A 16,882-nucleotide genomic window follows, 5' to 3' on the forward strand; every position below is an offset into this window, starting at 1 on the left:
TTTAAACAGAGATAACTTAAAGCCTGCATTACATAGGTGTTTAAAGTGTTTGCTCAGACTCTGTATATCAAGTGTTAAAAAATGGAAAATAATGGTGTTAGGTAGAATTATGGAAGTAACTGAAAAAATGGGAAATAGGAGTAGTCAGATATTGGTAGATATTGGTAGATGGCTAGTATCCTGCAAAAAGGCCACCTGTTAGACTATTCATTATTAGTCACACAGTGTGGTGGAAGAAGAAGAGTTTTCTGGTTTAGTTACCACCATCATCTCTCTCTTTTTGTCCTAATTAAATCTCTTAATGTTAAACCCAGAAGAATAGATAAAAGGTGGCAAGATTAGAAAGATCAGGAAATTAAAACTATTTGAAAGAAAGAGACAAAGAATAGTCATAGAGCAGGCCGGGTTAAAAAAACAAACACCAAATAAAAAACAAAATGTTATCCAAAAATATCAAATTCAAAAACACTCACTCTCTAATCTAATACTCTTTCCCTAACTCCTACTGCAAAAAACACTTGAGAGAAAAACAGTTATTTCTTTGATCCAGTACACGGATGCTAGGAACTGTATACTGTGTGCGGCCCTCTTTCCTAGACAGGGGATGATGACACAAGCTGCCACATGACCTCTCTGTCACATGACCACCAACAGGCATAACAATTGTAAATAATAGGTGACCATCCAACAATCACAACACAAAATGGTGTCAGCAGAATCACGATAAACTAGTGTAAATAAGTACAAAAACAAAGTAAACATGAACACAAAACTTTCAAAACTTCAGCCTGGCCATGCATCAGTTGTTATGATTCTGTAAGTTTTCAATTTTGTTATGCTTGTTTAAGCCATTTTATTAATGCTTAATTCCCAATATGGATTTTTTTAAAGTGCTGAATATGATTTTTTTTTTGCATTTATTTTAATCATTCAAATTGTTCTCCATTAGTAAAAATATTTTGTGTCATTTTCATCAGCATTTTGCATCAAGATGACAGTGGTATGATAGTTTGCATCAGGATGAAAATTACGTGGTTAACTTTGTCAGCACATCGCTATAAGAATCAGCACATTGGACACATCACTATAAAAGTGTGCAGGTAATCAAAAATATCCATCCATCCATCCATTATCCAACCCGTTATATCCTAACTACAGGGTCACGGGGGTCTGCTGGAGCCAATCCCAGCCAACACAGGGCGCAAGGTAGGAAACAAACCCCAGGCATTTCACCTCACAGGGTGCCAATCGACCATGGGGCACATTCACCCATATTTATTCAAAGCCACTCATCAATCTAATTTGTATATAAAAGGAATTCAAAAACCCAGACAGAACACAAACACACACACAAAGGATAAAAAGGCTAGACTCAAAGCAAGGTGCTTACAGAATCTGGGTTTATCATTATGACGTTTAGCATGGTTTATTTCCATTGTGGCCTTGTTTCTGAAAAGATTCTCTAACCCAGAATTGAAAAGTAATCTGAATAGACTGAAAATGAATGACATTACTGTACATATAATTCTTTTTCACATATTTATTCATTCATTTCTTAAGTCTACTAATAAATATTGAGGGACAAATGTAATAAAAGGTGCTTTCAGCAAGTATTTAGAGGTACTGAGAATACATACAGCAGCATTGGCAGGAGAGAATGGATTCTTGGGTGCCTTCTGAAAAATATGCAGATGATGAATACACAAAGAAAGGTGTTTTGCTTGATTCATCCAAATATAACTTGATTTATGTAAAAATCGTTCCAAGATGAATATTTCAATAGACGCAAATTTACTGTACTTGCATAGTAATTTGGACATTTTGTTCATTTTCTTTTCAAAAATTTTCAATGGAATTCTTCTAGCTACCTAAAGATATACATTTTCTCTAATAACAGCTTTTGCTGATCTAAAACTGTTGTCAGTTTACACCCAAATTGCCTAGAGTATAAAATGAAAAATGATCCATCTTTCATATCCATTTCAAGATCTAAGGGAGTCAGAACCTATTCTGGTAGCACTGAGTTCAAGGTGGGACTCACTCCTGGACAGGATGCTGGCCATTTACAGGGCAGAGTCTTACACTCGTAGTGGGCCAGTTAAAAGTTAGAGTAACCTTAGGATGATGAGATTTTCAAAGACACAAACTGGAACATATTTTATTAATAAAGAGATTAAACAGCATCCCCCTTGGAGTTTTGTGCATGTTGTAAGAGTGGGGCTAGGGGCTGAATTTTTTGTTAGATTTTAATTAGTAAATGGAACGCAATCCCTATCCAGGAAAAAAAATTGAAAAAAAAAAACAGTATTATAAAATACTTTTGTGAATAACAAGGGGGTTTGTTTCATCTTAAAGACTCTTTTTCTTTTTTCTACATATTGACTCGTATACCCGTATCTGGTATCCTGTAAAATGACTGTCTTTGCAACGACATTTTCTTTCCTGTCTGTGTTCCTGTGGGCATATATTTAATTTAGAGATGCAGACAGTTCTTAATCATACTAGATTAAAGCAGAAATTCAGGTAGTTCTGACAGCTCTTAAGAAATGAAGGTTTTAACTTTTTAAGGAAATATTTCCTCATGTATCCTTATCAAAATGGATGTTTATTTTGCTGCTTGTTGGCTTGTAAAGATACATACAGCAATTGCACTACAGTGGCTCAGAGATTATCTCTGTGGCTTATCTGCTGAGTTTGAATCCCAATCCAGTTGCACTATGTGTGGAGTTTGCCCATTCTTCCTGGAATCTGGAATAGCCTGCCAGTAGGAATTCGCCAGGCTAATACAGTGGAGCACTTTAAAAAACTACTGAAAACACATTATTTTAACATGGCCTTCTCATAACTTCGCTGTAATTTAATCCTGATACTCTGTATATCCAATTCATTATAATAACTATTCATTCAAAATCTGTACTAACTCCTACTTTCTCTTCTGTTTCCTTTTCCGGTGTCCTGTTGGTGGTGGTGTGCGCCACCACCATCTACCCAAAGCACCATGATGTTCCAACAATGATGGATGGATTAAAAGCCAGAAGTCTGTATGACCATCAGCATCAAGTGACTCCGTGAAAAACCCGAACTACAAAGAGGACTATTTCATTTATGTTAGGTAGAATGCCCAAAGGGGACTGGGCGGTCTCGTGGCCTGGAACCCCTACAGATTTTATTTTTTTTCTCCAGCCTTCTGGAGTTTTTTTTTTTTTTTTCTGTCCACCCTGGCCATCGGACCTTACTCCTTTCTATGTTAACTAATGTTGTAATTAATGTATTTTAATTTCTTATTTTGTCTTTTATTTTTCTTCTCTTCATTATGTAAAGCACTTTGAGCTACTTTTTGTATGAAAATGTGCTATATAAATAAATGTTGTTGTTGTTGTTCCTTGAATACACATCACTTTCATCCACCTTGTTTGATTTTCCACAGACATTATAAAAACTCCATGTTAGGTTGACTGGTGGCTTTAAATGGGCCTTGATGATGCCCTGTGATAGGCTGGTACGCTGCTTGGGGTGGGGTTACAACATGCATCAGATCTGGCTGTGATAGGCTGTAACTCATATGTAATGGAATAAGACCAAATAGATCAATGTAAACTTATTGCATATTTTTTTTATAAATTCCTTTAACGTACTCAGAACTCTAGAAGAAGTTAGAAATACAAGGAAGGTAAAAAAAAGTTTAGACCCATTTTCAGGTGAATACACAATAAAAATCAGCAACTAATTGTGGATGCTAGGGGTCACTGTTGCCCCTTTAAACCCAACAGACAGACACAAGGACACAAGGTAAAAGTACTGAGAAGTAATTTTAATTCTTTCTTCTCCAAAACAGTGCCCTTCAAGCACCATAGCCACCAATAGACAATTAAATAATCACTGCAAAACACACTATTCTTCTCTCTTTCTCCTCCACACCTCCCGGCAAGCTTCATCCACCTTTACCCAACTCTGGCTCGCCTGCTGGGTCTTCAGCAGTTCTTTATATATTTCTTGACACGGAAGTGCTTCTGCTTGTCCATCCACGTGACTTGCCAGCACTTCCGGCACAGATGGAGAATCCCAGTTCTTTAATCAGCCCGGAAGTATTTCAGGGCTTCCGTCCTTGTGACTTTGTACTTCTGGGCAATGGGGAAAACTTGACTCCCCAGGTTCTCTTGCAGCATCCCCTGGCGGCAACCACGGCACTCAGCAGGGCTCTGGTATAAAACTACATGTCCCATGGTGCCCTGTGGGAATCCAGGGCACCGCTGCACTGCAGGGAAGCTGCCATCTAACATGTTGGGGGAAGTATTGTCCCAAAGTGGTTGTCTTCCCCCATCCTTCCATTCTATGAGCGTTGTCTATTACATTATGATATTGTTATGATAAGCTGGGGGGTTTCAAATCCTGACAATAATTTGACAAAGTTAACTGTACAGGGTTTGACAAAATGCGTTGTACTGAATCTTGTCAAAACTTTATATATACTCTTAGGTAATACCACTTACTGAGTCTACAATAAATAACACCAATGTGACAGGCTTCCTGCACTTTACCTAATTTCTTTAGAAAGAAAGCAGCAGGAACTAATCAGAGTAAGTTGTCTGATTTTTCATCCGCTTCCTCTGATTTGCCTCCCACATTCTGAACATGTTCAGGTTAGGCTGATTGGTGGCTCGAAACTGACGTTGCATAAGTGAGTGTGGGGGTGTTGATGAGAGCGCCCTGTCATAACCTGGCACCCAGTACAGCTTTGGTTCCTGTCTTGCACCCACTGCTGCCAGGGTATGCTCGGACTACTCTGTAATGGAAAAAGTAGAATGATATCTTTGATTTCCTGTGACTTTTACCTGAATTAATTTAGTTAAGAAAATGGCTACAATTTAAAATGATCATAAACTCTCCTAAAAAATATTTTGTAGCAGACATTGTTAGTGGACAATGCTCCAAATTTTATTCCAAGAGGCATAATTATGAACTATGCAAAAATGTTTTAGTAGCTCAGTTCATTTAAATTCTGTGTGTTGTTGCCCTATCATGTCCCAGAACTCAATGTGATGGGCACTTTGCACATTTTAGCCTCCCTGATTAATTTCACTCTTACTTTACAAATATTTAAAAGTTAACACTTTACATAATTAGAAGCAATACACTCCTGCATTGTTTTACAGATACTACCCTGTAACTACTATGCTGTTTTTGCATGAAGCATTATTAATGAGCCCATCAAACTATTTTGCAAAAAAAATATCTTTTTAAGGGTGCATAGATATGAGAGACAGGGGCTAACTTAATGTACATAAGGTAGGTATCAACCCTGAAAAACAAAATCAGGGAGCAAAAAGTATTCTGAACGTCATGGTTTACAAGGGCTTCCAGCACAAATAACACCCTCATAATAACCACAGCATGACATCATGGAGAACCGCAGTATGATAATTTGGTCAGAATTTAATGTATTGCATGTCATCCTTTGATGAGTTTCCAGTAGATGCAGTCAAGTCTATGCCAGCACCAGGCAGGAAGAGTCCCTGAACAGGCACCACTCCCCTCCAGTCAGACCAGGTCAACTTTAAGTTACCTCATAGATACGTATTGTGCGAAGCCCCCAGAGCTCATAGAGAAGACTCATGCAAATATGGGGAGAGCAAACAAACTCCAGGCCAAGAACAGAATCTATGACACTACACCATAGCTGTGATGCACCAAAACACCCAGCACTCTGGTGTAGCCTACAGTATATGAATACTGTTGTTTAAGCAATTATACACTTAATAAAAAATACAATTAAAAGGACAGTTTTTAAAATACAATGTGATTCTTTTGCCTTTATTGCTTTTGCATTTATTCTAATATTGCAAATGTTTATGTATGTACTGTTCATACTGCCAGATATTAGAAGTGACTATAGTTTTTAGTTTTAACTACATTATGTTTGCAGATATATACAGAACACTCAGATGGTAAGTTTAAAGTTGGCAATATAAAAATAAATTATATTGAAAAATATAAATATAAACCTAGCCCAAATAAAAAAGACTATATTTTAGTGTACATTCATTATATACTGCCTTTGTATTATAGGCTGCAGTATGTTTCACCAATCCAATATAGTAATTTATATGCTACCTACAGTACATAAGCCATAGAAAATTACACAACAGGTCTCATCTTTATTTATACATCAAGAACAAGGTGTTCTGACCACTCTCATCTTTGTACCTTGCGCTTAAAGAAGATAACTGTTTTTGTGGGTAAAATTTATAACTACATTACACAGCCAGTAAGAAAGTCTGGGCTCACATCTTAAACCAGGAACATATCTTGGCACAACATTAGTTTAAATAGTATTCATCACAGAAGAGGAGCTACAGCAGTGTTATATTTTGTCATATTATCCACTTTTAAAAAATAAAAAAAAATTTAAAATAAATAACTAAATAAAATAAGGGGAATGTGATGGAAAATACCTTTGGCAGTACGCCTACAAATTGTTTTAATATGAATGGGACTGCCAAGTCAGAAGTTTTCTTTCTTTTTAGTCATTCTGGTGTGTGTTGAGACCATATTGTGTGTATATATATTTATTTATCTACCTATTTATGTGTTTTTATTTAAAGAGCCTCTGTAAAAAGCCAAATTCCCATTGGGGACAAATAAAGTTTGTTCTATCTATCATCTATCTATCTATCTATCTATCTATCTATCTATCTATCTATCTATCTATCTATCTATCTATCTATCTATCTATCTATCTATCTATCTATCTATCTATCTATCTATCTATCTATCTATCTATCTATCTATCTATCTATCTATCTATCTATCTATCTATCTATCTATCTATCTATCCAATTCCTGGAAGAAGTCAGCAGCAAGACGTTCATTTCATCCTTTATACATCAGAGTGGTGTTCTGGCCATGGCTGCTATGATGTTATGATGTGATTCAGCAGGTTCTGATAATAGATTGATGGGTGAAACAGTTACGTAGGCTCCATAGTTAGCCATAAATTAAAGTTTAAAGAATGTACTATACACTGATACTGTATGTGGTTTGCCAAGTCAGCCATGCTGACCTATAAAAAGATTTCTTCCAGTTTGTATAAAGCTCATCTCAGTTGTACTTTCTGGATTGTAAACATCAGATGTGGCATATAAGCTGTCATTTTTTTTCCTTTTGCATTGGCTATTCCTTCACTATAATGTGTACTGTATGCCTTATTCAGTCTTGACTGGCAGACAGCTGTCTGAGAGCCAGAAAGTATCACTAATGAGATGATTCCCTCCAAGATGGCAAGCAATCCTTATTTTCATGGAGCTACAATGTAGCCACTTACTGAACATAAGAGTAGTTTTCAAGAGACAGAATAGCCAACATTAAATTTAAAAAAACCTAATATCAATAGCATAATATATTTAGAAAATACTGTACATTGCACCAGACGACTGTCTTAGCACAGCTCTAGGTCTTTCATAAATGTGAATTCCATTTGTCTGTAGACATTCAAAGGCATGTTTTTACTCTGAATGCCATCTTGAATGATAAAATTGAGTTTAGGTGCTTGTGTACTGCATGTGTGAACCCTCTGATTGCCTGATGTGTTTTCCAGGGGGTATTTCTATGTTGTCCCTCTGCATGTAGTGGTTTTGATTAGAATAAGGGTATATGGACTAATGATATACTAAAGGGACATGTTGAATATCAATATCTTACAGTTAAGTTGCCAATCTACATAATGAAGGATGTCATTACATTCCACTCAAATGTTTCTAGCAGTAACAACTAAATAGATCAATCTATCTATCTATCTATCTATCTATCTATCTATCTATCTATCTATCTATCTATCTATCTATCTATCTATCTATCTATCTATCTATCTATCTGTCTATCTATCTATCTATCTGTCTATCTATCTATCTGTCTATCTATCTATCTATCTATCTATCTATCTATCTATCTATCTATCTACACTTAAGCTGATAATTCTTCTCTATGCTGTCTTTGGTAAGGAACAAAGCATCCTTCTATGATGAAAAGATTATTTTCTTTAATCTTTTACAGCAATCAGTTATACAGTATATGTAATACGTAAAATGTTTAACTGATCCAGTACCTGAAAAAAATCGAAAATGAAAAAAATAGGCCCAGTTGTTCTCATGAGACACTTCAATAAGAGAAAAAGAGAGGACTCCTCTCCAAAAAACAGAAACTTTTAGGCAGAATAGGGTCCCAGTCAAATCCTGGTGTGAATTGCTGTTTCTACTCTGCAGCTCATTTTTCTCTAGGCTTAGAGTTTTACTGTGTATGTGTGCTTGAAAATTTAGTTTAGCTCATTCAGAACATTCCATATATGATAACATGACGTAATTGTTTGAGGCTTGACTTTTCAGTAATTAGAAACGTGATTTTTGTCATGTAGGCTATATTTATTCAGTCTAAAGCAATCAGAAGAACCTCTGGCTTTTTATTTAAATGTGGAATATACTCATCTGCTTGTCATTTTTTTCAAGAATGTTTAATCTTTATTGTTCTTCAACTCCTTTTGATTTCACCTTAATGTACTGTAAATGTAGAATATTTCAACATTCTTCATACTTTTCTCACAATTCTGTTTGATTTATGGCTGATGAAGTATTTTACCTTAAAAAGCTTTTAAACTCTGAATTCCTCGATTATTTATGAGCTATAACCATAGTTTAAAGTCATATTTGGGCTTAGAGCAAAAAGGGAGAAGGTTGTAAGTGTAAAATCAAGAGAAAAATGTCATATAGATTTTATGGTAGTAAAAATAGCACTAAAACAAATCAAGTCAAGAAAATAATATTATATATTATATAGGAAGTGAAATCAAAAATTAAATAGTTAAATAAAGCTACTGCTTGTAATAAATAGTGTTTTGTTTCTTAGTTTTCCCTGAAGTGAAAGTCACATTACTCAACCAGTCATTTACGTTTAAAGTGAACTTATTTTTTATAGATCTGAGAGGAGGCAAATTTGAAAATTTACAAAAATGCATCTATGACCCATTTGCTCTTATGTACCAAGGCTTCTTTTGGTCTTTATAACAGTTATAAAACTTCAGCAGATAGGTTATTCATCTCTGTGCAGTGTGGCATGTTGTCATGATGGTAAAATTACTTGTTAAAATGAAGGATTCACATGTCTTATACTAAATATGTAATATCAAGAGAAATATGTCTTGGTTAAGCCACCTCAGACCACTCCAAAATTAAGTTTTATTATTTGGTCACATTGCAGAGACGGATACACACTTTACTGATGTGTTATCGAGACCTAAACACGTGTTTGTCTTGTGACATAATGAGTATTGGATGCATTTTTGCAGAACCTAAAGTGTTACCCAGTATTCATATCACAGAATGCTTGATTTCTCTTTGCTTTCTAGCATCATTTTCATTCATAATTTGTAACAGATAAAAAAATTGATTTTATTGTTTCCAGTAAAGGACAGAATTAATTATTATAAAATAAAGCACCATGTAAAGAATAAGAGAAAAATGTTCTTTATATAGTGAGTTTTGTACTCTTCACTAAAATATATAGTAAAAGTTCTAAACAAAATACATTTACAATTGCATAAGATAAATTTCCTATTTCTAAAATACTTCAAACAAATTCATTACAATATAATTACCAGTCTTTAATGTGTTTAGCACTATTTAAAGTAAGTAAGAAGTACTTTTATGGGGTGTCATCAGCGATATTCAGTAAGTCATTTTCTGTTAGGAACTTTGCAACACTTACTGTCACAAAAGTAACAACAAAAAGCACAGCTTTAATAAAATAACTCAGAAAAGCAACAGAAATAGAAATTGACCCCAACACAGTTTTCCCCCATTTGAGTTACTGTAAGTTGGCTGAAGCACATTATCAATGTAACTTTTGCAGAGTTCCTTTCTTAGTAGGCTTTATGCAGAAGATCAGAAGTAATATTAATGTTTAACTTTATTTTTTCCCATTTTTCACAGGTAAAAAAAAGATTGCATAGGGAATCGCAAGAAGTGATTTGTATACAGTTTGCACAATTAAAGAACATATAAAACATATTTTTTACCACACCTCTCCGAGTTATACAAAGAGCGCTAGAAATCAGCCACATTTTAATATTACTGCTTCAATACAACAGCATTCTTAAAATGCACAACTAATAATTAGCGACAATTAAAGATTGAATGTTTTGGTTTAAATATGGAACAAAACTCGGATTACCCTTTTCCACAAAATGTTGAGGATACCTTAGCATTTATTATGTTATCTTTTTCTGAAAATGTATTTTCAGTGGCAATGCCACACCTTTTGCCCCACTGGTCATTAATGGAAGCCTGAAGACAAGGCAGGGGACCTTTTTTAATGGTGCGACTTGTAGATACGAGTATTATATAGGAATACCAACATTGTGCTCTGTATGTAACAGTTGATATTCAGGCACACTTAAGTTTTTTAATTTTTCCAGCAGATGACTTGTCTAAATATTCATCTTGTAGATCGCTGTCTAAATGCGCAGTTTCATTTCTCTCTAAAATAAATGTGGATTCATGACTCCTGTCCTGAGATCAGATGAGTAAGCAGCAGTGGAGTTCCTCCATCAATGGGGCCTGGCAGTGTGTTGCATGAGTTGACTGTGTCGTATTAAACTCTACACCATGCTCCTTTCATGGCTCATGTAGGTTTAGAACATTTAAAGCTAAATTCTTAAATTCCAATATATAGTGCAAGTATTTAACTGAAATAAAACTATACAGTCAACAGTGTAGCGATGTCTACATCCCTGAAATGGGGTGTTTTGGAGCTGGTTATGAATTTCCGGCACCATAAGCAATACAACAGAAAACATTTGAAGAGTAATGGAAGTGCATCTGATTAGAATCATTTTGAGAATTTTAAAGGCCTATCAGTCACTTATTTAAATGGAGATTTGAAAGTAGAATCCTGCAACAAACTTGGAGTGAAAACAAAAAGGAAATGTTTAAGAAAAGAAAGTAACTACAAAAGAAACTATAAAAACAAAGAATTCCATAACTTTGGCTGTTGCTTCCTAAAACGTACAATGTATAAAAGCTCTGTATAAAATGCCTGATGTGGCTGATTCTATAACTACCCATATCATTTTTCAGTAACTAATCAAATACTGCCTAAGATCACAGCGCTGCAAGCATTAACACAAAAATATGCTTTCTCTTGCTATGAAGAATCTGAAAACAATAAAGTGCTCAAATCTACATCACAACTTATAAGAAGCACTGATCTTAACATAACATAACATAACATAACATTTTCAAACCTGCTTAGCCCAGTTTAGGGTCGTGGGAGGCTGGAGTCTATCCCTCCATTTACTATATTACTATATTACTCTTTAATTTAATATTTTTTGCTGCTGGAGTATGTGAATTTCCCCCTGGGATTAATAAAGTATCTATCTATCTATCTATCTATCTATCTATCTATCTATCTATCTATCTATCTATCTATCTATCTATCTATCTATCTATCTATCTATCTATCTATCTATCTATCTATCTATCTATCTATCTATATGAGGGCATTTTTATAGTGAATGTCAAAACACTGTGCATGAAAAAGCAAAATCTAGCTTAAAATGCAGAATTTGCTGATTACTGTATAGATAATGGGCAACTAATTGTATAGACAGAACTTCTCTTTCTCAAAGGGCTTACTTTGTATGCCATGCAAAATGTGTTAAATAGCCTTTTATGTCTAAAAGCACAATGTTGTTAATATTTAAAATTATCCATTTTTTATTTAGAGGTAGTTTAAATTTATATACTAATAGTAGTATTTATTTATATACTAATGCTGTTGGGTCTCTGCCAAAAGCATGCATACATTCCCTAGTGGAAAAAAGGACATGTTTAAGTAACAGCTTGTGCAAAATGACAGTCTGTAGTTAGTCAACAACTAAAAAGAAAAACTAAACTTGAAGTGTACTATGAACGTTAAATCAGAAGATCTTTGATATGTTATCTTCATGGGAGTCACAGGGTAAGCTATGGTTTCAAAAAGAAACTACAAGGCACAGAAAGTAAAACGTTGATCTGTGCTGGGCAATGAGTCTGAGCACCATTTACAGTCAACACAGCTCCACAAGTAAATGGCAACCAAACCCAAGAAACAAACAACTTAACATTGGTGACAAAAGTAATGACAACAAATAAAAGTAATTTGTTGAAAATAATATAGGATTTTTTATTGAAAAAATTGCATGAATTTTTGTTTTCAAATACCCAGTTTTTAGAAATATCTCAATATATATCATAATTCTGTTACTAGTTCTTAAATTCTTAATCATGTAATAAGCTCAAGTTTGCTAGCAAAGCTAGTGGTTTCAAGACCAAAAATAGTAACTTATGCAAGTGAACATCCTTAATAATATCACCGCGTTTACCAAAAGTGTGTCCACCTTCTGCTATGCAGCACTTTCTTACACGTATTTATGAACAGTTATCTCCACCTCAGCGGCTGAATGAACCAAAATTTCATCATGCTTGCTAATGAATGACAGAAGTCTCCCTAAAAATTTAGATTTTCTCGATTATTTAGTGATGATAAAGTTATTTACAGAAAAGGTCCCAAAAAGTGATTTTATGTTATAATTGATTCCTGATTAAAGTTGAATTTAAATAAGCATGGCATGATCAATTAAAAATTTCTATAAAAATGCCTGTGTTAGGATATAGTGGGTTGGATAATGGATGGATGGATGGATATTTTATAAATGTCTATTACATACTGCAGATAGATAGATATCTATCTATCTATCTATCTATCTATCTATCTATCTATCTATCTATCTATCTATCTATCTATCTATCTATCTATCTATCTATCTATCTATCTATCTAACAAATTAAGAAAAAAAATGTTTTATACATATTTACTTTTTCTTATATGGTCTTTTTTTTAATTTCAGAAAACAAAATATCTTGATATTGACAAAGATGCTGGCAGACTCCTGTACTTTGTTGTTTCCAGCATAGCCGGCTAGCGAGTAACTAAGAACTTCCTGGATTTTAGTAAACATACTTTAACAAGGTAAGTCATTTGTTGGATACCTGAAAATTATTTATTTTTCTTAAACTGGAATTAGTCACATTTTAAAACCAAAAATATATAATTAAAAGAATTAGAAAGAGTCTTAGAGATTGACTTTTTACCTTCTAAGCGTCTGAGCCAGAACTCCAGGGATGGCTGTTCTTCTTCTATTATCCTCACTCTCAACTGACCGACAAACTTATCAACTTGTTCACACAACCCTTATACAAATGAGTTTAAAGCAAGCAAAGATCTCGGGCCCATTAGGCACCTGGAATGTGCTGTGGGATTAGACTCATTAGAGTTCTTTAGACATTTGTGGCAGGCCAAAAAAGCCGGAGCTCAGTTTGAACTTCTAATCTGACGCCTCAACAACAACAAATCCTCTGAACTGGGATTTAACTGGCACAGGTCCTGGCACAGCTGACTTTACTTTGGCTTAGTTGTATCTAAAAGCAAACATTTAAAATAGTGATAATGTTTTTGGAAATCTTATAATTCTCCATATGAAATCAAAATCCATCCAGGAACAACATTAGTTAATATCTGAAGGAATCTGTATATAAGGGGGAGATGCATGAAGCTACTAAAGTGAGAAGGGTGTCACTAGGGAGCTTAACTGTCAATTTCGTAGTGAGTATGAAAGTATTCCATAAATACACGAATATATACATCAATTAGCCACAACATTAAAGCCATCTGCCCTAAAATTGTTTAGGTCCCCCTTTTTGCAACCAAAACAACTCTGGCCTGCCAAGGCATGGACTCCATAAGATCTCTGAGGGTGTCCTGTGATATGTGGTGCCAAGACATTCACATCAGATTTTTTTTAAACCTGTAAGTTGTGAGATTGGGGCCTCCATTAATCAAACTTGTTTTGTCAGTACATCCCACAAATATTTGATCGGATTGAAATCTGAAGAATTTCGAATCCAAGTCAACACCTTGAACTCTTTGTCTTATTCCTCAAACCATTCCTGAACAATTTTACTGCAGGACAGTGCTAGAGGCCACTGCCAGTAGGTAATGCTGTTGTCATAAGCATGTGTGCATCGTTTGCAACAATCTTTTGGTAGGTGGCACATGTCAAAGTAACGTCCAAAAGGAATGACAGGACCCAGGATTTCCCAGCAGAAAGGTGTTCAGTGAGGCTCTGTTATGGGAGAACAATTCAGCAAGACACAAAGGGTAGAGGCACTGGCCAAAAGTCCCAATGCTGTTTCTCAAAACACGTGAGAGACTAGCCACATCTCATCGTGCATCCTACAAAATGGGTCCCCAGATCTCAATCACCATTTCAAACAACCTGAAAACCTCATGAAAAACATACCCATAGAAAAAAGAGAGATCAAAGGAAGTCAAAGAAAGAAACTGACATATACGAGGGACGTTCAAAAAGTTTCAGTACTTTTATATTTTCGTTGGAAACAGTGAAGCGGGAGGAGTAGTAATTGGTCGTGTCTGAGAGTGTCACGTGACTGGGAAAATTGCATCGCAAAGGAAAGTGACTAAGTAGAAAAGATATGTAATTTGCTTTTGTAATTCTTAATCGGCCAAGATGGGATTCAAACTCTGATAACACTGCTACCCTATTTGCACAATGTTACATACACTATTTATTAAATACATCCAAATACACTGACTATGCAATTGTTTTCTTGTCCAGGTCACTTTTTAAAAGCAGAATATAAACTAAAATGTACCTCTCAGAAACAAAAAAAAACATTCCTTAAAGATACCTGATTCTTTATAACACATAATGAAGAATGTGCTCCCTTTTAAACATGGAAATACAACAGGTCTTATTATTGGATGAGCAATGGAATCGCATCAAACTAGGTTAGGAGTATTTCAATTATTGTATTCTTCTGTACCTTAAATTCTCTGGAGTTTTCTTTTCTTTTTATCTACTCTATATATAAAATCCTAAGTCTAAAAGTGCAACGATTTTGTGCAACGATTTTATGTGACGTTTTATGTCACTTTTTTTGTCACACTTTAAATCGGGCTTATTTTAAAACCTACATATATATGTTTGGTATCATTCTTTTCAGACTTTATCGAGCATTAATGTGATGTTGTTAGATTTTCAGATTCCTATTCTGTCTTTAAATTATAAACTAAAAAATATCAAGAACTCATATCGTGCGAGACGAGACTTTGTGCCAAAAAATGTAACCTTGCCCAGGGCCGGAAATAAAAGGCAAAGTGTAGGACAGCTGCTGTACAGGCTTTTAAATGTTCAAAGTGCCGCGTGAGATGCAGATCACGCAGCACAGCGGCAGCAGCAAGCCAGCAGCTGATCAAGAAAAGAGGAGGTAAAAAAAATGTATTTGTTTCCCATTGTATCACTGTTTAAGAGGGGGTTTTGGAGGAGCGACCGTGTCTCCTTGCGGTACGTTCAGCCCCCCTCTTCACAACCCAAGCAGCAGAGACGCGAAGTGGCTGGCCTGTAGCGCAGGCCTGGGGGGTTGTCGAGTGAAGCAAGCAGGGGGTAAACTCCTTGTAATATATAAAGAATCAAGAAATGTAAATAAGTAATGGCCTTTCTTCTGATTCAGTATAGACAGGTGCCAGCTCTCTTTGATTCTAAATTAGAATAAGTAGTGTGATGGATGGCAGGTAGAGGCAGGCATCCCTGCCGGACTGGACTCCCTTCCTGTTCCTGTTCGGAAGGCTCAGGTTGAAAACAGAGAGGAAAAGAGACAGGAGGTCCCTTGCCTACACAAAGATCTGAGCATAGGATGCCTATTAAGGCAGGGGTATGCTGCCGTCCCAGCAGAACTCAGTGGAGGAACATTACCCAGCAGGGAAGCCAGCTTAATGGAAGGACACAGGGAGTGGAATTATTACATACTCCCCAAAACTGCTAGATGGCAGCATCCCTAGGGACAGGTACACCCATGGACAACCACAAGGTATGCTGGGGGTTATAGTGCTGTAGAGCAGCCCTGTAAGGGTCCCTCAGTGCCACCTGGGTGTGCTATCTGACCGACCGATGTGGAAGTGCTTCCATGAGGATATACCCTGGTACTGAAAGTACTCCTAAGTCCAAGATAAAAGGAACTGCCCTTCCTGGGAGGAAGTAGGACAAGGCTTACCTGGAGGTGTGGCGGAGAGGGGAAAAAAGAGAGGGACAGGTATGTGTGTGTTGGAAGACCATTGTAAGGATTGTTGTGATAAATAAATTACTTATCTGAACCTCTGTGATGGAGTCTGAGGTTTGGGAGGCTGCAGGAAAATGGACAGATGGATGGAAGGGTCCTACTTTGGGTAAAGTGCATTCCAGTCTAGTACAGGTTTCTCAAACTCTGGTCCTGGTGAGCCGGTGTTGCTGTAGGTTTTCCTTCTAACATTTTTCTTAATTAGTTACCTGTTTTTGCTGCTAATTAACTTTTTTTGAATTAATTGTAATTGACTTGCTCTTGAAGACTCAGACCCCTAAATTGTTTCCTTTCCTTAATTAGCTGCCAAGCAATAGTGAGATACAAAATAAGCCAAAACATGACCAGCAAACTGTGTCGATCATGCAGTATCTGAAAATAAAGAAAGGTGAAGGTCTCAAGAATATTGATCTGCTCAGGTCCTCAAAACATTTTAACAGCGCTCTTAGGAAAGACAAAATTACCAATTTCGGAAATGTCTGCTATTGCACAATGAGAGCAGCAACAAGCCATGGAATTTAAGAACGGGTTTAATTAATAGCAATAATATTAGCGCCTAATTAAGCAATTGGTTGGAGTGAAATTGGTTGGAGTTGAAGGCCCAGACTTAGTTGGTCTTCTGTTAGCTCACTCACTTCACATTTCATTTCTGTTTGGGT

At 35.8% G+C, this 16,882-nt stretch overlaps 1 protein-coding gene across 3 annotated transcripts in view; it reads right to left on the minus strand.

Annotated features, from left to right (window-relative positions):
• trpm3 (transient receptor potential cation channel, subfamily M, member 3) overlaps positions 1-16,882 on the minus strand; it is a 971,875-nt gene that overhangs the window by 248,730 nt on the left and 706,263 nt on the right. The window lies entirely within an intron of this gene.

The sequence above is a fragment of the Erpetoichthys calabaricus genome, chromosome 5 (genome assembly GCF_900747795.2).
Source record: "Erpetoichthys calabaricus chromosome 5, fErpCal1.3, whole genome shotgun sequence".
In the NCBI taxonomy this organism is placed as follows: Eukaryota; Metazoa; Chordata; class Cladistia; order Polypteriformes; family Polypteridae; genus Erpetoichthys; species Erpetoichthys calabaricus.